The sequence below is a fragment of the Dasypus novemcinctus genome, chromosome 15 (genome assembly GCF_030445035.2).
Source record: "Dasypus novemcinctus isolate mDasNov1 chromosome 15, mDasNov1.1.hap2, whole genome shotgun sequence".
Lineage (NCBI taxonomy): Eukaryota > Metazoa > Chordata > Mammalia > Cingulata > Dasypodidae > Dasypus > Dasypus novemcinctus.
In genome coordinates, this window is record NC_080687.1 from 35,173,676 (window position 1) to 35,199,528 (window position 25,853).

General features: G+C 40.2%; 1 protein-coding gene and 1 pseudogene across 3 annotated transcripts in view; both read right to left on the reverse strand.

Moving 5' to 3' along the window:
* Positions 1–25,853, reverse strand: part of CLYBL (citramalyl-CoA lyase) — a 267,593-nt gene that overhangs the window by 109,477 nt on the left and 132,263 nt on the right. The window lies entirely within an intron of this gene.
* LOC139436580 (selenoprotein S pseudogene) overlaps positions 4,421–25,853 on the reverse strand; it is a 77,623-nt pseudogene continuing 56,190 nt past the window's right edge.

Here is a 25,853-nt window from a genome sequence, read left to right on the forward strand (position 1 = left end):
ACTCTTGCCCCGTGTGATTATTTTTGTTTTGTTTTTTCTTTTTTCTTTTGTCTTTATTTTTTTAATGTTACATTTAAAAAATATGAGGTCCCCATATACCCCACACCCCCCTCATCCCACTCCTCCCCCCATAACAACAACCTCCTCCATCATCATGAGACATTCACTGCATTTGGTGAATACATCTCTGAGCACCGCTGCACCTCATGGTCAATGGTCCACACCATAGCCCACACTCTCCCACAGTCCACCCAGTGGGCCATGGGAGGACATACAATGTCCGGTAACTGTCCCTGCAGCACCACCCAGGACAACTCCAAGTCCTAAAAATGCACCCACATAATTTCTCTTCTTCCCTTTCCCTACTCTCAGCAGTTACCATGTCCACTCTCTCCACATCAATGCTACAATTTCTTCCATTACTAATCACAATAGTTCATGAATAGAATATCAGTAAGTCCACTCTAATCCATACTCTATTCCTCCATCCTGTGGACTCTGGAATGGTTGTGTCCACTCCACATCTATATCAAGAGGTGTCCCACATAATTAAATTCCCTGGTAGGAGGGCTCAGGCTTCAGTATTTTTTAAACTCTCTAGGTCTTTGCTACTTAAACATCAGGTGGAGAGCTTGTTAGAAATGCAGTGTCTGGGGCCTGCCCCAGGCCTACTGAATTAGAACTTGCAGTTTATCAAGATCCCCGGATGAGATGTTACCACATGCAAGTTTGGGAAGCGCTAGCTAGTTTTGGTTACTAGTTCTCAAACTTGGCAGCACATTGGAATAACGTGAGGTGTTTTACAATATACAGTTGCCAAGGCCGCAATCCAAGAGGGAGCGAGGAAAAGCCTAGGCTTTTAGACTTTTGCAAGTTCCCTAGGTGACTTTACTGTGTGGCTACAGCAGAGATCCACTGCCCTAGATGAGTCTAATGGGCAGCCAGAGCCAAGAATCATTGTCCTGCTGCAAGAAATTTTGCTCCAACAAAAAAATATTCTCTTAAGTAGAATTATAGTTTCCCTTAGTTTATTATTATACTCAGGTAAGTGCTGTAAAGTAATCAGATCATAATTATCTCAGTTTGTCAGGGTTGCTATGAAAATTCTACTTTGTGGGTTGGCTTAAACAATAGGAATTTATTTTCTCACCGTATGAAGGCCGGAAGTTCAAAGCCAAGACGTAGGGGAGGCCATGCTTATTCCTGGGGTCAGTAGTGTCTGGTGCTGGCAGTCCCTGGTCACATAGTGACCTCTCTCTCCTCTCTGACTGCTTCTGATTTCTGCTTTCTACTGATGGTGTCCTCTCCAGTCATTCAGATTAAGGCCATCCTGATTCAATATGGTCTCATCTAAAAAGGATCTTCAGAGACCCTATTGACAAACGAGTCCACACTTTACTAACATTTTCAAAGGCCCTATTTACAAATGGGTTTATACCCACAGGCGTGCATGCTTTTATGGGGTACAAGAGTCAATCCCCAATGATGACTGAACATGCAGCAAATTTGAAAAATTCATGTTTAAATCTTTTTGGATAAAGAAATTAACACAAACTGTTAACAATACTTTAAATAGTAGTAATAAATAATCCACTGTGTATTTATAATTTAGTGATTGATTTCTAAACCTAAGTTAATAGTTTCTTTACTGGGCTGAGAGCTAGTTTTCTACTAGCTCTACTTTGGCTGCACATTACTGTGAGTGGGGGGATTAAAAGACAAAACAAAACCCAAGCCACACCCCGAGCCAATTAAATCAGTGTATTTCTAAAGCTTCCTGGGAGATTCCAAAGTGCAGCCAGGGATGAGAAGCGCTGCACCAGGGACCGTGAGCATAACCAACGTGTCTCCCTGATTCTGGAAAGGCCTTGGGGTTGTTGGACATTAACAGTTGCCAGAATTTAATCCTACTATATTTAGGCAGGGGCAATGGGTACCAATTATGTGACTTTCCATTAATTAAATGAATAGGGAATGGTAATTTTGAGATTTCTTTGCTTGTAGATAATGTTGCCCTACATTCTCCATCCACTGAATCCGTGGCTGTCATTGCCAGGGCTTAGGGATGGTGAATAACCAAGAAGAACTTGTTGAGCTTTGAGTTTCAAACTAGAGTCTCCTATCAAGTCCACAGTGAGACAGGAAGCTTGCCTTTGTTGGTAGAGAAGGAGGTCTTCTAATTTTCAAAGACCTGAGGGTCTATAGATAGAGTTTTCACCGGAGGCAGAATGTAGAAGGAATGGAAGAGTTGAAGTAAAGGAAGCCTCTACCATCAGGAGGGCCAAAGCCCTTCAAGACACTGAGAGAGGCTCATCAGGTCTGGTGGTCTGGACTTTGGCAACGGTTGGGCAGAGGCTCTTAAGTGAGTAACAAGAAATAGAATAAATTTTCCCGGGTCAGGAGAAGGCAGAGGCAAAAAACTGACTTAAAGATGTTTAAGAATAATGTTACTGACCACAAGCTAAATGTGGAAGCCATGATTAAAAATATTAACACAATATCTTTGGAGTTGAAGAAGATGAAAGAACTCTCCCAGTTACTGCTGTCTGATCTTATTCTACATTTTAATTATCCTGTGAAGACAGAGGACTTAAAGGAAATAGAAAACAGTTCCCTCTTTGAAGAGTCTAAAATGTCAGATGTATCCCTTGCTTGTAACAATTTTTCTATCTAATTTCTTATGTGTTTGCTGTGAATGACTAACTGTATTGTAGAATTAAAAAATATCTGGGAGATTGAGTTTATATTTAATTAAATTTAAAACAAAACTAAAGTTAGAATAAAAAAAAAAAAAAGACACTGAGAGAAGTTCTGATGGGGAGAGTTCAAGTGATGAGAGAAGGGTGAATATTCTGCCTGGTTTACTCCCTTATCCTGGGAACCTGCAGGGTACTGAAGGTGGCTAGAGATGTGATGGGAACGTCCTGGAAGCTGAAAGCAGAAAAGGATTGTACCCACTCCCCATTTCAATCTCTGGAAGAATACCTCACAGGAGCTCTGGACCAATGTGGGACCAACCATAGAGGAGAGGAGATATGGCAACATGGATTGTTTAGGCAGAGAAGGGCTTAGAGCAGTATGCCCCTAACTCCCCGATGTGTGGAAGAAATCCAGAAGTTCTTGATGACTTTTCTGGTGGGGTGTATGGACAGTATCTTAGAATTAAGAGTCAGTGTGGGGAAGTGGATATGGCTCAACTGATAGAGCGTCCGCCTACCACATGGGAGGTCCAGGGTTCAAACCCAGGGCCTCCTGACCTGTGTGGTGAACTGGCCCACATGCAATGCTGATGCGCGCAAGGAGTGCCGTGCCACGCAGGGGTGTCCCTGTGTAGGGAGCCCCATGTGTAAGGAGTGCGCCCTGTAAAGAGAGCTGCCCCGCACACAAAAAAACCACAGCCTGCCCAGGAGTGGCATCGCATGCATGGAGCAGCAAGATAATGCAACAAAAAGAGACACAGATTCCTGGTGCCGCTGACAAGAATGCAAGTGGACACAGAAGAACACACAGTGAATGGACACAGAGAGCAGACAATGGTGGGGTAGGGGGGAAAGGGAAAGAAAATAAATAAAAAATAAGTCTTTAAAAAAAAAAGAAAAGAGTCAGTGTGCCTACAAGGGAGTCATTATAGTGCAGGAATGAGAACATTACTCATTTTAGGGGTGATGGCAGGGGAGACACCCCAGGGCCAGGGATAGAGGATAGATACTACTGAGGCTAGAGCTAAAGAGTACCAGTGAGAGCAAAAATGGGAAGCCTAGACAGCAGGGCAATAACTAAGCTCCCTGGGGGGAAACTCCATGCATTGCCTGGACCCAATGAGTCCACCAACCATTGATCCTACAGCAGAGACCAGTGACCAAGAGCCTAGAGAGATGAGCTAGTCTTCACCAGAGGTCAGATGGAACCAGCAGAGAAGGATGCCTATCTGACAGACACTCCTTCTGCTGCCATCTCAACCCCTCCCAAGCATACCATTCAGTGGGATTAATCACATTTACCACCTTCCATGATTAAACTTTTCTATCTCCCCAGACAGAAACCTACACCCATTTTACATCAACTCCCCATTACCTGCCATCCCCAGCAATGGGTACTCTAATTGGTTTTTTTTATTTGCAATGTTTTACTTTTAGAGTTTCATTTTTACAAAGTTCTGCACTTTTATTTTAAAAATAAATGCACAGAAAAAAAACCATCATTCTATATAACTTGTCATAGAGATTGTTCTATCGGCAAAGAGTTCTCTGGTACAAGATCATTACTCGGCCTTTCCTAGCAAGACTGTAAATCACCCGGAGGCCTTGACACACTAGATATTAAGCACGAAATTAAAGAGTATGACCAGATATAACCCCAGGGCCCCCTAGCTAGGCACCATGAAAAGCGCGCATGGGCAATTGAACTGAGGGTCAAGGGCTCATCCTGCTAATACTGGAAACGACACTGACAAGATTCTCAGCCTCACCCACCAGCCAGGGGGGCCTCTGAGCCCAGGTCTCCAGGAACATGTCCCACCTCCTTCACCAGACAAGGGGCTATAATCACCTCCCCGCAAGGCTTTCAGGCAGATTGACACTTCGGGATGACCAACGAAGTAGAAGACCCAGGACAGTCTCCTTTCTGAGGCTTTTTTGCATTTCCCTGTAACTTTTCCTTCTTGTATGCTGTCCCACATTTCAATCTTCTGTCTCCTTTTTTCTTCTTCAAGCCGATTTAGCTTTTTCCTTATGCTTTTCTGCTTGTGCATTTAACTCTTCTTGCATTTTCAAACAAGCAGCTGCTACTTGTTTAACAACAATATCAGGTTCCACAGCCGCTGCTCGGTCCAGCTGCCTCTGCCTCAAGGCCCTCAGCTGGGCAAAAAGCTTCTGAAAGGCCATGTAGAGGGGGATACAGCTAAAGATGATGTACCAGCCATAAGTGGCCAGCAGCGAGCCCAGGGTGACATGCAGGAAGAGCAGCCCCTCGGTCTTAAGGGCCAGCTGTAGGGACAGGGACTCCCACTCTATGGCCAGCTACCAGCCTAGCTGTGTCACCCTGTACTCTAATTTCTGGCTCTCAGAGCTTGCATGTTCTCCCATATCTACTTTGTATTTACCACGGGGCTTAAATTTAAAAGAACCATAAAACTTCTAGAAGAAATTGTAGGAAAATATTTTCAAGACCTGGTATAGGTGGTGGATTTTAATGGACATAAGAAAATGACTGAGATGGACTACTGACGTTTAATGTACATAGAAGTTTTAATTAGCTTTACTGTAAAAGTGTGGAAATGTATAGAATGGAGGGTAAAAATAGTAACAGCTAGTTTACAAATAGGGATGTGGCTGAAAATTGTGGTCTAGGGATGTAAATGCCAACTGACAGAACGCTAGAAAATAATATAGGAACTGAATGGCACAGTAAACCAAGAGGTACATGAGAATTGTGGTTGATGGTACAGATGCAAGAGTATCCTTTGTGAGCTAGAGCAAATGTATATCACTATAGCAGGGTGTTGGGAATGCATGGGAAAAATACAACTGCAATGACCTATGGACTGTGGTTACCAGTAATAATATAATATTCTTGCATCTATGCCAAAGACGTACTGTGTTGATAATGGGGCAGTATGGAAAATGTGAGCCAAATGTATACTACGGACATGGTAACAATCAGATGATATTATCTTCGAAATGTTCCACCACAGTGTGGTGTGTTGATAGAGGAGTGTTGCTTGGGAATTCTGCATATGTGCATGATTGTTTTATAAGTTTACAACTTGTTATAAAAAATGTACTTAAAAAATAATAATAACATGTGTTGGGGGAAAAACACACCAAATGTAAGATAAGTACTATAATTAGTAGTAAGATTTTGACAATATTCTTTCGTAATTTGTAACAAACATCTCATGACAATGCAAGGTGTTGTTGGTGGAGGGTTGATGTATGGGACCCCTGTATGATGTTATGCATGTTTGCTTTGTAAGTTCACAACTTTTACTATACACTTAATTGTTTATGTATGTTCATATATAAATGACATAAAGATAATAATAGGGAGGGTTGGGGGAAAATAGTTTGGTTAGTAGTAATATTTTGACAATGCTCTTTAATCATTAGTTAAAAAGGTTTAACTTGTATGTAAGGTGTTGGTGGTAGGGTGAGTTATGACAGTCCTGTATGATGTTGTTATATATGTTTGTTTTGTAAGTTTATAACTGTTACTATACACTTATTGTTTATGTATGTTTGTGTGCGGATGATATACTTCAGTGATATATTTCAATAAATTAATTTTTTAAAAAAAGCTCTTCTTTGGTTATACTATAAAAAACTGAGTTCTGTGTTGTACAGCCCTTAGGCCTGACCTATTATGACAAATCCAATGCTTCCATGTGCAAGTCGAGTGAGGATAAGTGCCCATTCACCAATCCTTTCCTATCCCCCAAGCGACAGCAAAATTCATCTGCAAATTTCAACCACGCTTATGACTATTAATAACTAGGTATTTATACCAGCATCTATTATAATTAAGGTCTACTCATGTTCGCAATTTGCTAAGTTTCCATGTGCCTTGAGAGATTCCTTCCTTACTTCCATTTGAAGAACTGTTTTGGTTACTATGGCAACAATGCAGAGAGAGGGGGGAGCATTCCATGGACACGAGAGCAAAAGAACAGCTATTTGTCCTCTCATCAGCAGCATAGGGCCATTCGTGAGATTAGCATGTGGTGTAAATACAAATAAGCGTGCAGCCCATTTCAGAAAAGCCAAGAAGACATTTTCAGGGCAAACGCTCTCATGAAGCAATTATATTACACTTCAATCAAGTGCTCCATTTTGTGCTGAAATGAAGAAATAGTCTTTTGTGTCCAAAGCTGATACACACAGGATAGCAGTTTGTGGGCCACTGTGGGTTTGCTTCTCAGGAAGATGCACGACACAAGCTGGGGGCAATCCACAGGCCATGAGCCAGACTTGAGGCCACTGCAGGCACCCTGTAGAAAAGAGGCGTGCTGGGGAGGGAACTCCCTCCTGCCCTATCCTTGCCACAGGAACCCAAGGAAAAGGGACGGGTGTCGGATAAGGAACCGACGGTGGAAAAAGAGAACAAAAGCAGAATCCTTCTTTTTGTCCAGTTTGGTAATGTTCTTGTCATGCCGTTGCAGTGCAGATCTCTGCCCCCTCAGACCATCAGGAGGATACCAAGGTGGCAAAGCAAGTTGCTACAAGTCACCCAAATGATGGAGGTCTTTTTATTTTTTCTTCCGTACGGAATGAGAAAGCAAACATATATCCACCTCAAAAATCAAAGTTATCAAATCTGTTTCCTCTTATCACATTCATGCTACCATTTCATAAATAAAAATGCACTGATAAAATTCAATCAAGCATTTGATAAATACTGAATTTATTAAATGAGCTGGCACCTTGCTAGGTAAGGGCCATGGGTATACAAACATGGACAGGAAGTTAAGAGTCCAATCATTCTGCAGAGTCACTTAGTGAATTCACTGGAATGGCAACAGAACTCCAGCTCTTGAGGTAAGCATTTGGCTTGTGTGGAAAGCATGACCCAAGACCCAGGAAAACCCAAACAACTATGGAGACTACGGGATGGATCAAAATAAGAGGGCAAGTTTTCCAAGAAAACAGAGATCCATGTTTATATCCCATACAGGTTAGTCTTTACTAATAAATGTGCTTCGATGAGGGCAACGGCTGCTTTTAGAGTCCCTCTTGTCCCATGGCACTTTGGCCTCCGGAACTACCTCTGAGAGCAATCACTGACATTTCTCCAAAAAGAAAGAGAAGATAAAGAAGACAAGCAGAGGGGAGAAAGAGGAAGGCAGGGGAAGAAGGTATTTCTTGAGAGCAGGTGAGGGCGGGGGAGAGCAAAACGCAGGAGAAGAAAGGCAAGGATACTAGAGGGAAAAGTTGAGCTGAATAAGAAAGTGTGAGGAAAAAAAAAAGGAAGGCGGAGGTGCCCGGGAGGAGAGGGAAAATGGGGGAGGGGAAGGAAGAGAGGGAAGAGGAGAGAAGCTTTGTTTTTCTGCAAAGCTCCCTGTTTTGTGTTGAAGAGGGGATGATAATAGAGCATGTGCCTGTTGGTGGGTATTTGCCTTAATCCCACTTTCTTGCTCTACATTTGGTTAGAGAAGGAGGAGCAGAGGTTTAATCTGAACGGAAAACTGGAGGGATTTTTCTTTTTTCTGGAGTGACACCGAGGTCAAGAGGGAAACCTGCACTCCTTCACTGAACACGTTTAAGAACACAATGCGATTAGCATCTCTTCTGTTTCTGGGCTGCTTCTATTCCTGGCTCCTTACAACACAAGGGAGTCAAAGGATGTTGTTCATTAATAGTTAACTTTTAAATGTTGCTGAGAACTTGGTCCAGAAATAATTGCTCAGTACTCTCTACCTATAGAGATTTGATAGATGGATTTTCAAGTGTAATCACGGAGTAGGCAACTATGAGATATATTGCCTGTCAAGCACATTACATGGGAGCTTTTGGTAAACTGTAACTAAAACCTAAAGGACAAGTCAGCCTGACTTTTCTCTGCTTCTAGAGAGACTGTTTTTTATTTCAGATCCTGAAACTCTGTGTGTAAGGAATAGAGAGGACAGCTCCATCACTGACCAACTCTCAGAGCATAAAGTTTTGTTTAGGTTCCCTAAAAAGATCTGATTCCAAAGCCAGCTGCAGAAACAGTATTTACTAATTAATATAACAAAACAGCCAGTGAAAAGTATAGGAAATAATATTACCATTGGACCACCAAAAATAGTCACTAAACTTTTTCATTTAGAGATTACATTATACTGGGTTATTCTACATCAAAAATAATATATTTAAAGCCGAGATGATTATTTTCTGGCTTGTTCAGAGCTTTAAAGGTAACAGCAAATGTGGACTGGAAAGACCAATCGCTCCCTAACTATTTTTTTAAAGGTCACAAAGAAGATTGTCAAACTGACAGATGTAAACCATGGATTCTTTTACAGAGTTCTTTAAGTGCTCAAAGACTGCTAAATGTGTCAAATTAATGCATCTCCCTCATGATTGAGTTCTTTGCTGTAAAAATAGCCATTGAAGATTTATTTTTTCTCAAAAAAAAAAAAAAAGGCACTACAATTTTGAGAAAGAGGTTCTCCCTGTACCTTATTACTATTATTATTATTTGGTAACTGTCATAAAAATGATCTGGGTTAATGGAATCTCCATTTTCTTTCCAGATTCTCTCAAAAATTCCTTTCAAGTGTCAGTCTCAATCAAACGAGGCCAAAATGTTACATAGCTTAGAATTTTGATATTTTGTTAGCCACAGTCCCTTGATTATTCTGATTTGTAGATTTTGGGAAGGTTTAATATTGATCTTTCTCTAGCACTGAATAATTTTTAGAAAAAACACAGTCTGAGTCTAATTGCCAGACCCACACCATACACACGAAAGCTGTGAATACAAGCTGTGATCATGAATCACGTGTATGTGGCTTTGATTGTGTGGGACCCACAATAAGATTAAGATTGTTTTTTTCCTTCTTAATTATTCAGAGCTAAGTGTGATGAAAATTAAAACTAAACATATGGATGCGCTCACGAAGGCTTTTTCTGATGTAGTTTTTTAAAAGTATATTTAATACGCTACAGGACTAATTCCTTTAAATATCTATTTAAGGCAAGACTTTCAGGAACTTGCTCTAATTATAGAGGACCTTAATTTTTTTTTCTTAATTTAGTGCCACACTTAGCAATGCACCAGCTCAAAGTGCAAAACTGCTTCTTATCTCTTTATTTTTAGATTTTAAAAAACCCCTCTTTTATTTAATATGTATTTTTCATTAAGTTTTCAGTGGAGTGAACTGGTCAAATTCAGAAGGTAACACTGGTTATTGCAAATACAAAGAGAACAAAATAAAAATTAAGAGGCTAATCCTTTCCATATGCCCGTAATAATTCTCTATTGTGGTTTGTTGTCACTTGATTCTCAGTTTTCTGTGTTAAGGGCAAGAGAGGAGGAATAGGTAATCCAGAGCCCTGGATAATCAGAAAGCCGTTTACATTTGCCTTTGGAATGCATTAACTAATTTTAAAAAGCTAACTTAATATTGGATTCTGTCTAGAGGACCACAGATATTTATTGCCTTCCTTTGGAATTTACTAATGATACCATAAGAGGTGAGTGGCTCAGAAGCATTAGGACAGCTGGGCTTGAAATTGAAAAGTTGTTGCAGGTTTTCATGGCACCAAAAGGGCAATCTCTTAATAGTCCCTCCTCTGACTTGGACTGTAGAAATGTCAGCAGAAGATGGAGGAACACCTGAGATGGCCATTATTAGACTTACATCAGATTTCAGCTTCTGCCTGGCTGGCACATTTCCCGAGTTGTCTTTGGCAACTCTGTTCCATTCTTCCACCCCCTATCTTTCTTCCTGTTCCATTTGTGTCTCTCATCTCTCTCCCTGACTCCACACTTCACCAAGCCCACATTTCTTGGCTATCCCCAAACCCTTAAATGTACCTATTTTACTTATTTATCTAATTGCCAGTGATCTCCCTGAATTGGCTCCTCTTATTCCTCTGGCTACATGTGCTTTCCCTCTATATCCATTCTGAAGATTCCAGAAGATTTGGATCCTTTCTGTCTGCCACGACAGATCCCAAACCCAGTCTCCATAGCATTAGAACCCTGAAGAATGGGGACTGTCTTTGTGGGCCAACCAGCTCCATTAGATTTTTTTTTTCAAAGCCGATTTATTGAGCTCTATTCACATACCTACAATCTATTCAAAGTATACAATCAATGGCTTCTAGTTTAATCACAGTGTTGTGCATTCATCACCACAAAAAATTTTAGAACAATTTCATTTCTCCAAAAAGAAAAACTCCACACCCCTTAGCAGTCACTTCTCAATCCCTTTATCCTTCCCAATCCCTATATAACCACTAATCCAATTCCATCTTTATAAATTGATTCATATTTCATATATATGACATCATACAATCCATTTACTCTGTGCCTATAATACAAGTTCCCAATACCAAGGGATCTAAGGGGACATTTCTCTCTTAACTATGGTGTGGATGCTCTAAATGACTATTCAAAAACCAAATAAGTGAGCAAATGTTTTAAAGAAAGTAGTACTCAATGTTTTAAAGAAAGCAGCACAAAGAAGCAAAACCTCAGAACTCAGTTTATCATGATTCCCAGCAGGACCAGTAGACTGCAATAACAACCCAAAGGCACCAGAAAATGATAAGGATATTAAATTACAAAATACCAACATTTGCATAGTAATTCCCACTAATTAAGAAAGAAAGATATAAGTTGTTTGTTATAAACACCACCAGGTCTTGAGCAAACACCAAGAGCTCACCACAGAGGCAAACTAAGCATTTGTCTAATCAGAGCTACTTTCCAAAGCGTTTTATTGGTACAGCTGCAAAGCATGCATTTTATCACACATGCTAATAATCCCAGTTATGGCGCCTACATTTTAATCATTTGTTCTGGGCTTGTTTCTCAAACAATTAGCACTAATGAATGGCCAGGATACCTCGGATCATATATGTCTAATTGCAGTCAAGAGCAGTTCTTGTCTGCATGTACATTTCAATTTACCTCTGGGGATAATGTTTGTTAATTGTATTTCTTTATACGCAAGTGAAGAAAAAGGCAGCTCAGGCAAAAAAGGACTAAGTGTTCTCCTCTTTCCCTTTGTTCCCACAAGAAGCTAAAGTCACTTCAAGAGGCACTTAATCCCATCATCCGTGGTTACAATTGCCTTGCAGCGTCAATCAAAAAGAATCTGAAGTAAAATGATGCAGCTATATTGTGTAATTAAAAGCAATTCAGGTAGTTATTGCTTGGGGCCCTTTACAGGTCCAAATACTTAAAATGGCCCTGTGGGGATCCTAAACACTGTAGTGTTTTAAAATTTGGTCTCAGAGGAAGGGGAGGAATATGCAAAAAAAAAAAAAAAAAAAAAAGCCTTCCACCGGTTTCCAGTGCAAACTGTAAATAAAGCAAAAGGAAAGAAAAGGGAGAGCAAAAATCTGAAGTGAAAACAGCAACAACAAGAAAACAAAACTTCATCTACAAAATGAAATAAACATAGAAGGAAAGAAAGGAGAAAAAAGAAAACAGCTGAAATTTCCCAAACTGGGTCCCTGACCCAACCCAACTCTTGCAATTAAGAAGAAACTGTGCAAAATATTGGCTGAGTCTCTTCAACAGTAAATGAAGCAGCCTTCTAGGGCTCATAGCATGAAAATAAAGGCCACCTGAAAATTCACACTTATAAAGAAAATACTGTAGAGTAAATTTCTGGTAGGTCTGATTCCACAGATGCTTATTAAGGCTCGATGTACAGAGTACTTTTTTTAAGTTTGGCACAGATCTCTAAAGTGATACACTTGATTAAATCATTAAAAAGAAGGAGGAGGAAGTGGGGGAGGAGGAGAAGGAGGAAGAGAAGGAGAAGGAAGAGGAGAAGAGGAAATAATGAAGTACTCAAGACTTTGCAATTTCTTATCTGGCTTTTAAAGGCAAGAATGGTTTAACACAGGGTTTTTGGTGTGTGCTTTTCAAAGAACGCAGAGCCATCACTGACAGTGGGTCCCAAGCAGGCAATTAATTCTCTGGTTTTGATTCTTGACTACAATATTTCTAGGTAAAAACACAACTACTCGATAGATTCAAGACTCGATGTAAAAATGATGAGTATGTTTTATCCTCATTTCCCCCTTTATAATAAAAATGGGAAAGAAGGCTTCCTGTTGATTTCAGGAATTTTAGGAAAAAATCCTAGTGCAAGCCTGTATGGTCTGTTGGATAGTAAGAACCTTTTCAGGAAAGATACTAGCTTATTCCTAACATAAGGTACATTCTGGTGAGCAGGTGACCAGTGGAAATGCCGTGCTCTACATTATGAGTACCAAATACTTCAGAGCAGGAGATATAAATACTTTTGAAGGTACAAATTAGTGGCCTATGTAATGGTGGCCTGAAAACTGTGAAAAGGAGAGAGTCATATTTTAAGTGAACATTCAAATCATAAAATAATTGTCAAATACATCATCTAACAGTTCATTGAAATGAAGAATTGTACTTATTTTCCACACAAATATCCTAACAACCTAAGTCAGTACAAATGCCTAAAACTGAAAAATGCAAAAAGTACTCCCACAAATTTTAACCTTAAAATAGCCAAATACTTTTCCATCCCTAGAACAGAACTTTAAAAAAAAAAATCTGTCATTTAAAAAAACCTGCCTACTATGCCCTTTTCAACTGATTATATTAGAGATAACAGTTTAGGTTCAGAGATAAGTATTTCCTGTAAGTTTAAACGTATATATTTTCCAGCAATCACTCATCCTGCAAGTATCCACTCAAAAAACATTAGCCCCCCGATGGGTGGGGTGGGGGGGCGACGGTCTGACATGGCTTCTGGGACCATACTCTTACCACCCCTCGCTTTCTAACCGTCCTGGGACTGAGAAAAGTGGCTGACACAGGGCCGGGCCCTGAGCTTAAGTTCTTGACTCTTCAGCACTGCCACCAAACTTTCCAGATAACGTATTTCATAAACAGGCACCTCTGCTTCTTGGTCACAATGGTGCTGTTCAAATGAAACTACTTTTAAGTATAAATATGTACTCTATTTTTTACCCAAAGTATCCGTTTCATGCCCTACAGTTTCCCCCCTAGCTTTTGGATTAAGATATGTAAGCACTTTCTTTTAGGGAAAGGAAGTGTAAACTCTCAACAAGGCACATTTTAGGCCTACCCAAAACTGAACTAAGAAAAATGCATTCATTTATAATGAATTTAGGCAAAACTCTGTACTGCAATCTGTCTCCTGTAACAATCGTTACCCGATTCCCACTGGCTGGTGCTTTATCCATATCATATTTCTTTCCCTCTCAATCCCCAGGGCTCTGCACCACCCCTTGTCCCTGATGCTCCCTGGGAATTCCCTGGGGATGGGGACCACCACAGGTTGCCAGGAGCAGCCCCACAACTGGGCTCTTCAATTCCTGCCATTGATCCAGCTGTGTGCACGCTGGCTAAATGCTGCTGGGTCAAACTGGAGAGCAGGGCTTGAAAATTCAGTGCTAATTACTATGATTACAATCTATGTCCCAAGCAGCCAAAGCCTCCGGGAGGAGTCTACAGGCAACCTGTCTACGAATCAAAAATCTCAGTTTGAGAGATGCAGAATCCATACACACTGACTTTCCAGCTCGTTAAGTCATAATATGGGCGTCAAATCACTAATGATACCTTCTCCCAAATGCATATGAACCAAGACAAGACCAGCACATAGAACGCACAAACAAGACAGATGGAGAGAGGAAACGATCAAATGGAACCCAGGTAGCCGCAAAAAAAACTAACACTGGAGCCTGCAACATTACACTCACGTGGAGATTTTCTTGGGATGACTTGAGAACCTCCGAATCCAAGCCAGCGAGTGTGGGCGCATTAAAGGAGGCATGTTCACAGGCATCCCTGCTCAGCAAAGCACAAGGGAGAATTTGTCTAGAGAGCTTTGAACCTTTTATTACACGTGCTTCTTGTATATTTACCATTGAGCTCTCAATGGCAGATTTTACTAGAGTCATGGAAAATGATTTCGTAAGTACATCTTACGACGTTAAAGAATCATTAAAAAAACAACCATGGGAGCGGGTGTAGCTCAGCATTTGAGGGCTGGCTTCCAACATAAGAGGTCTAGGTTCAATCCCCAGTAACTCCTAAAAAAAACAAAAGTGTCATGCTAGAGAATGCTAAAATAGAATTTTGTTTTCCTGGGCTCATAAAATATTCTTTAACTAAGTTTGAGTGTTTTGGAAGTAAGTTAAGGAGCAAGATCTATACATTTATTGCTATTGGAAAGTAGTTAGTTTTTGCTTTGGAGTATGTGTACGTGGAATTCCTTTCTTCACAGACTATGTGTCTATATCCCTGCCCTCAACCAGCTTTACAAACACAGTTTACAATTCCAGTTGTACAAATGAAGTTCTTCCCAGGGCATGAAAATGAGAACATGATGAAGCGCTTGAATCATCATGCAGGATTTCTATGTGCCCAGACAGGGATTTTGGGAAATCTTGAGACTTTTCAAGGGAACACACCGGCCAGTATGGCTGTAAAACTGGCAAAATCTGACCTGTCATTTTAAGCCTGACCTAAATCTGCCAACACGTGTTGAACACCAGCACCAAGTCGTACATGAAAATCTGACTTCAAATATTTTTCTTTTCTCTCCTCCTTTCCTTTTTTCAAGTACTCAGTTCACAAGCTTTATCTCTAAATGTGTTTAATTGAAAATGAAATCACTTTTGAAGAGCTTGGTTGGTTTATTTCATGAAAACAAAATAGAAGGTAAAAATTTCACTATGAAACCATTTTATAAAACTGTTATTTGATGACCATTTCAGTTAGTTATGTGCTGATTATATGACATGTAAATTTTTTAAAAAATAGAAGTAACCCTGTATTTTAAGATTTTGTTAACTTCTGATAGTATTTTTTCCTCTTTTTAAAGAATTAAATGAAAGCACACTGCAAGCTTGGTACAATGAACCATTCCTACAATTCAAAAAATGTCATTGATGTATATTTCTGGGTACACTCTGAATTCTCATGATAACTTCTGTTAATGGCACAATAGAAACTACAATCAAGTGTCCAACTAAGAGTATATACATGGTATAATAACAGATGCATGGCAGCTTGCGTCTCTCCCTTCTCCAGGGACCTACCCTTGATACCCTCTTTACCTTCCTTCTTTATTCAAGAATTTACTGATCTTTGCGCCAGGAAGTTCTGCCATTCACCTGAACAATCTAGGAAGTCAAAACTTTCGAATAACTAACTCTGAGGTTTTGTTTTATCCCATGTGAAATGAGAGGACTGGCAAGTCTCCTTGACTCTCTGAGACTGTTCAGTTAGTAATAAGAACTTGACCCTTAAACTTAAGGATGCTGATACATGTTTATCAGCATCTAGCATAATGCTTTGCACATGGCCTATGTGCAGATTTGTTGACTAAATTGTTTAGCAATTGCAACTTCTTAACTGGTTAATTGAAGTGAAAATCTAAGTCATAATTCAAAGAAATATCTCCTATTTCAATGGCCAAGAAACTCTTAAGTTTGTTCCATGTCTCAAACAAATTCTTCTAATGATACTTTGGCCCTTATCACTAAACAATAACCACACTCTGTCCCTGAAGGCTGAAAAAATAGCTTACAAGATTGTTAAATATAAAAAGTATTAAGACATTCACCAATCAATAAAAATAACTACAATGAAGACTATACAGAAATGATTTCAATCAATTTTATACAATTGATTTGTTCTTTTAAGGAGCTGTTAATTTACTGAATTCCTGATTGAGTTGTTACATGAATCATGAAGGTTTAACTATTAAGATAAAGGCAGATATTTCAATCAGGGAATACCCATAATGGTTTAATTAAAGAATTTTTGCCATCTCACTTACAGAACATTGCTCCTTAAGTACTGCATGGAATTTATTTAAAATGTCCCAGAGGTAATTAAGCCCTTGATTAACAATAAAATTTTCTTCCCTAACTTCATTCTCAATTACCAGGAAGCTCATTTCTCATTGCCTGGAACTTCTAGCACTTGGTACTCAATGGACTTAACGCACATGTTATTCCATATGAGCCACACACACACACACACAAATTAAAAAGAATTGATATACACAGTAGCATTTACTAGAAGCTGGAGGATTTAATTGTGTTGCAGAAGGTTTCACTTGTCACCTTCATTTTGCAGCCTCATCATGCCCATTTGTGTGGGATGACTCATCTCTGAGTTACAGAGGAACTAGGGTACCTGGTGGCCTGGACACAATTTTTAATCCTGAGAGGTTAGGTTTTTTTGAGCCAGGAGAAGGGGAAAGGACAAAGATTAATAATGTACTTGCTCACATGACTATTCTGTACTTCAAGGAGAAACAAAGGGCCGTGAGCCCCAAAACTTACCAGTTCCAAAAATCATTTCCACTACTAGAAAGGAGGAGGGGGTAAGGAAAGTGTGGTGGGCAAAAGCATAGATTCTAGAATCTGACAAACTGGGTTTGATGACATCTGAAGCATGTTACTTAACCTCTCTAAATTTCAGATTCCTATTACGAGTTGGGTATAATAATAGGATTGTTGTGAGGAGTCAATGAAATGATGGACGAAAACACTAGAACGCCTTGCCCATAGGAAGGTCAACCAAGCATAGCTATTGTTATTAAGAAAAAAGCACTCTCCATCCCCATGTCTGAACTCCAGGAGCTAGACATGTGATCTGGAACAGAGTGTCACTTGGACATGCCATTCACACATACAGACACAGATGGAGGCAGGCATTTTGCCATATCTGGGGAACACACCCACGAAGGAGCCATGGAGGCCATGTCCATGCTAAGGGGCAGGCACTACAGAAAATTTTAAAAATGTATTTATATCTACTCTCCCAAGCCTGCCGCAAAGTCTTCAGAACAGTCGTACAAGTTCTATATAAATGTCGTTCAAATTAAAAATGTGACTTTTTAATCAGCTTTTAAAAATGTCATGCTAATCTATGCATATTAATCTACATCTTTAAAAAAAAGGAAAAACAGAAGGATTTTGCCTTTTATTTTCTTTTCATGTTAGACAAAATTTTATTCAGTATTTCAAATATATATTGGGAACCTTAAGCTAGACCCTGGGGATAGCAAAATGAATAAGGGAAGTAGAGGTCCAGCTGGAGACACAGCCACTAAGGCAAGAGGGCAAATGCCAACACTGGTGCGGCAAAGGAGGCCTGAAACCCAGGAGAGGGAGGGATTTATCCAACCCCTGGGTCATTCCTAGAAGGCTTCTCAGAGGAGCTGACAATAACCTTGGAGGGGGAGGACGAACCCCAGAGGCAAAATGTGGGTGCAGCACAGTGAGGAAGTTCATAGGCAGGCCGCACATTTCATCTCCTCAATTCTCTCCATAGATTTTGTTTTTCCTTTGCAAATTGCATGCATAGCTCTAACTTATCTGCTGAGTTCATGCATGTGGAAGATTCCCAGGTATAAACAGCAGCTATGTGAAAGATCAAGACCAGCGTTCTCTTTCTGATCCTGTGATCTGTCACATATGCTTAGTAACAGAGTGACATCCAATATTCTATGCAAGAAGGCTCCTTTGCTTTGCTTTCCTACGATATTTATGTTTTAAAAATTACCCTAGAAATGTATAGCCCTTAACTATTAACTCTATTTCAGACAGAGTCTTCCTTTAAAATCAGAATTGTGTTGAAAAGAGAAACAATCAGATGTATTGTTTTGTATTAACTGAAGCTTATGAGAGGTGTACTAGGGACTACCCAGATACAAGATATTAAAATAAAAGATGCCAGGACTTATACTAAGACAAACAAACCCTAAATTCATGGTAGATTTGTTCTGGTGGATTGTTTTTGTATTAATCAGGGATCTCTAGAGAAACACAACTGATAGGAGACATATACACACATACATATATTTTTATATATAAATACATATATTCATATACATATATACACAAAGTAAATATGACAATTATAGGAATTGTCTCACATGACTGTGGGGATAGGCAAGCCCAAATTCTGTACGGCAGGCTGCAAGCTGGGAAGTCTTACGAAGGTTTTCAAGAATTTCACAGGAGAAGTTAGTTGGTTGATGTGGAGATGGAAATTCTCTCTTCTGACTGTTAAAATCATCACTTCTCCTTTTAATGCCTTCAACTGATTGGATGAGTCATCTCTCATTGCTGAAGGCAATCTCCTCCATTGATTGTAGATGTAATCAGCCATAGATATATGCAATCAACTTATTTATGATTTAAGTCCACAAAATGTCCCCACAGTAACAATCAGGCCAAGTTTGCTTGATCAAACGTCTGGACACCAAACCCTGGTCAGGTTGACACTGAACTTAACCATCACAGTGTTCTTTTTCTTTCTTTCTTCTTCTTTTTGAAAAGATTTATTTTTCACTTATTTCTCTCCCCTTCCACCCACCGTTGTCGACTCTCTGCTCTCTGTGTCCATTCACTGTGTGTTCTTCTGCATCCACTTGCATTATCTGGAGGCACTGGGAAACTGCATCTTTTTTTGTTGTTGTTGCATCATCTTGCTGTGTCAGCTCTCCGTGTGTGTGCTGCCATTCCTGGGCAGGCTGTGCTTTTTTCATGAGGGGCAGCTCTCCTTGTGGGACACACTCCTTGCGCGTGGTGCATCCCTACACAGGGACACCCCTGCATAGCACGGCACTCCTTGCGCCTGGCAGCACTGCGCATGGGCCAGCTTATCACACGGGTCAGGAAGCCCTGGGATTGAACCCTGGACCCTCCATATGGTAGCAGATGCTCTATCATTTGAGCCATGTCCGCTTCCCTCTTCTTTTTTTTAACATTTATTTATATGTATTACTTCACTGCATTCCATGAGATAGGTACTATAATTGTCCCTATGTTATATATGGAAACAGTGAAGTTTATTTTAGTCTGTAACTTTAAATTTTCAAACAGGCAGTTGCTGACAATACTATGTCATATTTCACAACTGATATCAGTTTTTCAGAGCCAAAGAATATGAAGTCACCCATATTGACCACAAAAGCTTCTTAAAATAAATAAATAAATAAAAATGGAGATTCAGGTAAAGAATGATAGTGAGAATGACTTTTTTCCCTTCAAAATTGTCTCTATTTGTAACAGTTTAGAACAGCATCAGCAAACTTTGTCAATAAAGGGCCAGACAATAACTATTTCAGGCTTTGTGGGACAAGAGGCAAACTGAAGGAAATATATATGTACTTATATAATAAGAGAGAACACAAATTTTCACAAAATTTTTACTGATAAAATTCAAAATTAGGTTGAGTATACTTTTCTTGTAATACAGTTCTACTAATGAGAAGAATAGAATTCCTTTTGGGGGATAACATTTTGCTTAATCAGTATTCAAAGATAATATTACCCTATCTTCAAATTGATTCCAAATGTTTATCTGTAAAAAACATCCTCAGTTTTAAGGCTGTGCAAATATAGGTGGCAGGCCTGATTTGGTCTCTGGATTCTGGTTTAGAATATTTATCTAGAGGTTTATAGGTAAATGCCTACTCCCAGGAAACTCAGTGTTTTACAGAGAAGTAACCTGCCCACAATCATGGGGACAGGGCAGAATGGTGAAGATTCCCAGCCTCGACTTCCAAATTGCAGGCAAGTGTGCCAGTGAGGTTATTAATCAGAGATATCAACAAGTAGAGGCTTTCATGGTTCTCCATGGGACTCTCGTTTTGATCACTTGTTCACTTGGGAGGTTTGAAGTCGCTGCCACACCTACTAGTTTGTTCTGCACTAAAGGAAAGTCAGTTTGGTGTGAACCACAAAAGGTCCCGTTACATTCTCCTCTACTATTCGTTGCATTAAAAAAAATTACACACAAAAATCTCAGTTTCTCTCATTTCCTTATTTCCCTTATCCTGACACTGATGCATCTCTTTTTTGGTAAAGTTTTAACAGATTATTTTATGTTTCTAACCATATCAAGCATTTTATCCTCCTTTTAAAATATAAAACCCAGGTCTTAGCCTTTTGTGGGATCCTTGGTCTTTGTGTGGTTGCAGGGTGGGGCGGGGAGGAGAGGGAAAAAGGTGAGGAAGGAGCTTACTGGTGCACAAAAGTCCAGACAGTATTTGACTGAAAAAATGCAAAGCAGGTGAACAGGGTGGAAGAAATGAATCAGAAATCCCACAAACAGAGGAAGGTTATTTTTCTTTTAAAAGATTTAAGAATCGTAGGTTTTCATGCTTACTCAGATGGAACAAGAAAATATTTTTAACCTCTTTGCTTCATTCAGTTTGGGTCTGCATATTCAAAACATCCATTATAATATTCTTCTTTCCTTTAAGATGGCAATACAACATCTGGTAAAAAGATTTGGGGTTACAATCCAATCAGTAATAACCACAGAGAAGAAAAGGCAGGAGCCCATCAAAAAATGGAAAGGAAGACCAAATTTGTACCAAGTTCACCTGCCCTTTATATGGACACACACTCTAGGTAAGGCTTCCTTGCCCGTGTAAAATAATCTCCAGTTCTTGTGTCAAGCAGGGCACGTTAATTCAAGTTGTTCAAACTGAAATTAGTAGAGAAATGTACATAGTATTTTATAAAAGCATCCAAAGGAGCACAAGCAGTTTCTTTTGAGGGAAGGAACCATGTTTTCCAAATTAGTCCGACTTGGATTTGATGGGCCGAATACCATTTATCTACCTCTCTAATGAAGGCGTGCTCCTAGATGACTAATAGTGCCTTCGGGAAGTAGTTAAACACCACTATGCTGTACACTGGTAGTACACAAGATAAAAAGCAAGGGAAATAGCAAATGAGGAGAAAGAGGAAGTTAGGGCAGTAATTTTGACAATAAAGTGGAAAGAGTTTTAAATGTTCAAATTACGACAGGGGTGTGTGTCAGCCTCAGCAGCCCTCCTTTTGGACAAGTCTGTTAATTTCCCTAGTAGAGTTGACTCTTTAGTTATTAAAATTTCTTAAGGATTTCTCTTTTCTTTGCATATTACATCATTGGGATTACAAAATCTTAAAAATTAATAGATATCTCTGACCACAGTGACAAGAGAGGATAATATCCGAGGCAGAAATACGGAGGTGAATAACTGATTTTAAGAGCCATGGTTTTAGGAAGTATTATTTTGCTAGCTCTCATAAATATTCAGCATATAATAGGTGCTAATTAAATATACAAATGACTAAATATTGAATGAAAAAGCCAAATATCTTAAATTAGCTTTATACAAATTTCCATTCCTAAATTGTATGATATTTAATAATAATTATCTGTAAATACTTTTAAAAATTAGAGGAGCAAATGGCATTAAATTATTTAACTACCTACCATATGTGCTTCTGTTAATCATTCAAATGAAAGATAGTGACACAGACAAGTACTTTCTAGGAGGCTGATATATTTTAAAATATTTTTGGGTGACATACAAAGTTGTTCAGTTGAGATTGATGAGTAAGAAAAAGGTAACAGTTGCCTCTATCTTATATCACCATATTTTCATATTAGCTTTATTTTTAAGTTTTTGAGATATTTACAACACTAATTTATGGATAAGTTCTCTGAGAGACAGAACTGGCTATAGGTATAAAACTTAAAAAAAATTACAAAACAGTGACTCATCATCATCCTCTTGACAATTTAAGATACATAGGAAACCTCTAACTCAAAAGCAAAGCAAAAAAAACCACAACACCTTTAAAATTCTTCATTTAATGCTTAATTCCTTAAAACAATTTGGTCTAGAAGATGCAGGAGACTTTACATTACATGTTGTCTGCAGAAAAAAGAAAAAAAAAAAAAGACAAACATACCTTCTGCCAAAAACAAAAACACAAAAACACAAAACACAAAACAGAGCCCCAACAGAATATAAGACAGACAATCCAATGCCTCTGGTACTATTCATGGGTGCATACCTATACTGCCTACGTTTTACAAAATATGTCATCACATTAGTCTCCAATGGAGAAGCAATTAAATATGACAGTTCTCACTAAAAAGCTGAAGTACCAGCTCCTGAGATGCTAAAGCCAGGTAAAACCATTCCCGTGCAGAATTTGTTATTCAGTGTATTTAGCTAGAACACGAAGGAGCTAGAAGTAACAGCACAGGCCTTTATATCAGATTTCTTGTGCCTCCCCTCCTTCCCCCTTCCATCCTTCTCTTATCACCTCTTATTGCTACTGTCCAGGTTTCCCCCTGCTCCATACATTAAATATGCCCAGGAGAAGGATTCAGCAAAGACTTCCCTGCTCTGGAACCTCTCTGCTTCTCACACTCTTGACAGGAGTCTACTGCATTCCCCATCATTCATCACAACTTAACTAAATGCAAATGTTTCTGCTCTTCAGGGGCAATCACCAGTAAATTTTATTTCCATGCTTTGAGGCATTGTTCTTTTTTGTTAAAAAAGCAAGCTGGATAGTAATTTTTTCTGATAAGCTTTTTATTTAAGTAAAGAAATTGCACTTGTCTTCAACTTTTAAACAAGGCTTTGTTAGCTCTGGAACAAAAGCTCTGAAACCGTACCAATCCATATTTCTCCATCCACATTTTTCTTTTTACAGTGTATTCTGCCAATATCTGGTCTATATTGACAAAGTACAGTAAAGCCACGACTCCGTCCCTTGCTCCTGAGTGTGCCCCCTGGCCAGCGGGGGAAGCAAGGGGAAAGCTCCGGAGGGAGACTCGCCGCCTGCCTCCCCGCGCAGTTCCTCCCGAGGCTCCGCTGCCCCCCGCCTCCCGGGCCCCGCGTGCGGCCAGCCCCGCGCAGGCTGCGGCCGGGCCTCCCTTGTCCCCCGTTCTCACCACGTCCCCACCCCGGGAGGAGACACCTTGCCCGTTCCTCTTTGGCCTAGCATGGGTTGTACAGAGCAAAGATGGAATCGAAAGTGCTTCTAGGCACAGGGAGGCTTTCTCACTAACAAAGGGGGCAGCAAAGCAGCAAAATGCGTTCTGCACCGCCCCCAGCCCAGTAGTTCCGGCCGCCGCTCCCCAGCCCGGTGCCGGGGCTGCCCCCGTTAAGGCCGATTTAATGCGCCTCCTGCGTCACGCTGGGCCTGCCAGATTGTTAGTTCACTTGCAGACAGTAGTGATGATGGGTTTTCCCGCAACTGCTAGTCAAATTTTTAAAGGAGAACCTAGATCGCTAACGGAATACATCACTCAGGAAAGTGAGAGCGTGGTTGCGTAGACGTGCTGGCTGTAGACAGCCCTTTGGAAAGACGAGGCTCCCTAGCACTCCTGTCGCTGCCATCCCAGAGGGGCTTGTCCGCAACAGCGCAATGCCAAGAGCCAACCATCAACGCAGGGGCGAGGTGGCACTCGAGACCCGGACAAAGGTCCAGGTGAAATAGTCTAAGTGCGGGTTGAAAGTGTTTCAGGACTTGGAGTTCTTCTTTTTCCCCTCTTCCTAAAATTTATCAGTACAAGAAAATCAAGCTGCTAAGTGCTGGAGAAAGAAAAAGAATCTCCTGAGTGATGTGCCAGGGAGAGCTGCAGGCTTGGCCCAGGGTCATTTGCACTTTCTGTGGGCGCGTCTGCAAGGTAGGGAAGGTGGTGATGTAGCTTCTTGCCTCTCCCATCCTCCGGTCAAACTCTGAAGATATTTAGTCCCACACACACCCATGCGTCCAAAGGCACCCACCTCACTGCTCATATGAAAACTAAAATATGCACCCACCAGCAGCTTATGGCAACCACCGTCAACCGCCATTCCCTGCGTCTTTTCCTTAAGCGTAGTTAACACTCAAGCAGATGGTTGACAAAAGAGTCTAATGGAAGAAAGGTTTAGTAATTGACCTATGAGTGGAAGGCTCTTTGGCCAGGATCACATATACATTATCTCCACATAAATGGTTGAGTACTTTGTTGGTCAGCAACACACCACTGCACACAAAGGCACCCACTCCCCCCTTGGGCTTCACACTTTTAAAAGACAAGAGAAAACAGCCAGGATCATTCTTCTCAATTCTATTTGTTTTCAGCTTAAGAGGAGAGAGACCTTTTAATGCAGGCCTCCATCCTGATCTACAAGAAGAGGACAATTCCATGGTCCTTACCGTTATGTTTTCTCTGCCTCTAATCGCAATACTTTATAGAACTTCCAGAACACAATTATGCAGAAAGAAGTTTTCAGCATTCCAAAGAAGAAAAAACAACTTCTGGATAACTCAAAAATCTGTGTTTAAACTAAGTACTGAGAAGGGCCCAACTTATGTTGAATGGGCTTTGGGGACTACCCACCATAAAATGCATTAAAAACCATTCAATTTGATCTGTAACATTAACACTAATAATACCCTCTTTAACAGAGAAGACTGAAAGGTATCCCTCTCCGTGAGACCTATTCCAAGATAAAAAGGTCAATTTACTTCAGCTAGTATTTATTACACGTTGTCTCTGGAGAGAGGGAGCCATGTATATCTATAAGCCTAGATATCTCTTACTTGTCTGTCTTTCAAAGAAAACGGCTTATCTGCTAGGTGGCCTATTTTTGCTACTTACTGAATCCTAGGTCTGACCTGAAGGATTTTTGTATGTGCATGGGTTTATTACTTTTTCCCACTTGGTTTTAGAAGACCACAATCCTCTGTTTTTCAGAGAAGAATGTCCACCCTGCCTGCACTCCAAGACCTTTATCTGAAAGTGAACCCATGGCTCTGGAAGACATGTGGTGGCAGGCTCTACTTTGTTAAGGAAGTGAACACAGTGGCTGGCCTCTTTCCTCTCAGTAATTACTAGGATAATTTTGTGAGGGCAAAAAAAAAAAAAAGCAACATTTGGAAGAGAGGAAAATGTACTGTATTGAAAATATCTATATATGCTTCAGAAAAGCAAATGAGGTAGGTATTCCTTGAACTTAAAAAGTCTTTAGAGTGTTTTTCAGCAGGAATGAGGTGCTGAATATCATTCTTCTCCCCACCCCCGACTCTCTTTTTTTATGAGACAGAAAAAGTAATGACCAGGTAGCTTTCCTACCCCTCAGCATACATGGTGGGAACCAGAATGCAAATGCTAGATGCCTGTAAACACCAATGTCCTACAAATGAGGGGACAGGTGGGGGAGGGGTGCTCCTGGAGGATCCGCTGTGGACTAAGCCCTGTGCTGGCTGCTTCACACACATTTGGAATTTAATTCTCACGCCAAGCCCTCAGCTGGTCACTCTTCCCTTTTCAGGTGAGGAAAGAGTAAGTGACAGCCTGTGTTCTTTCCACGACAT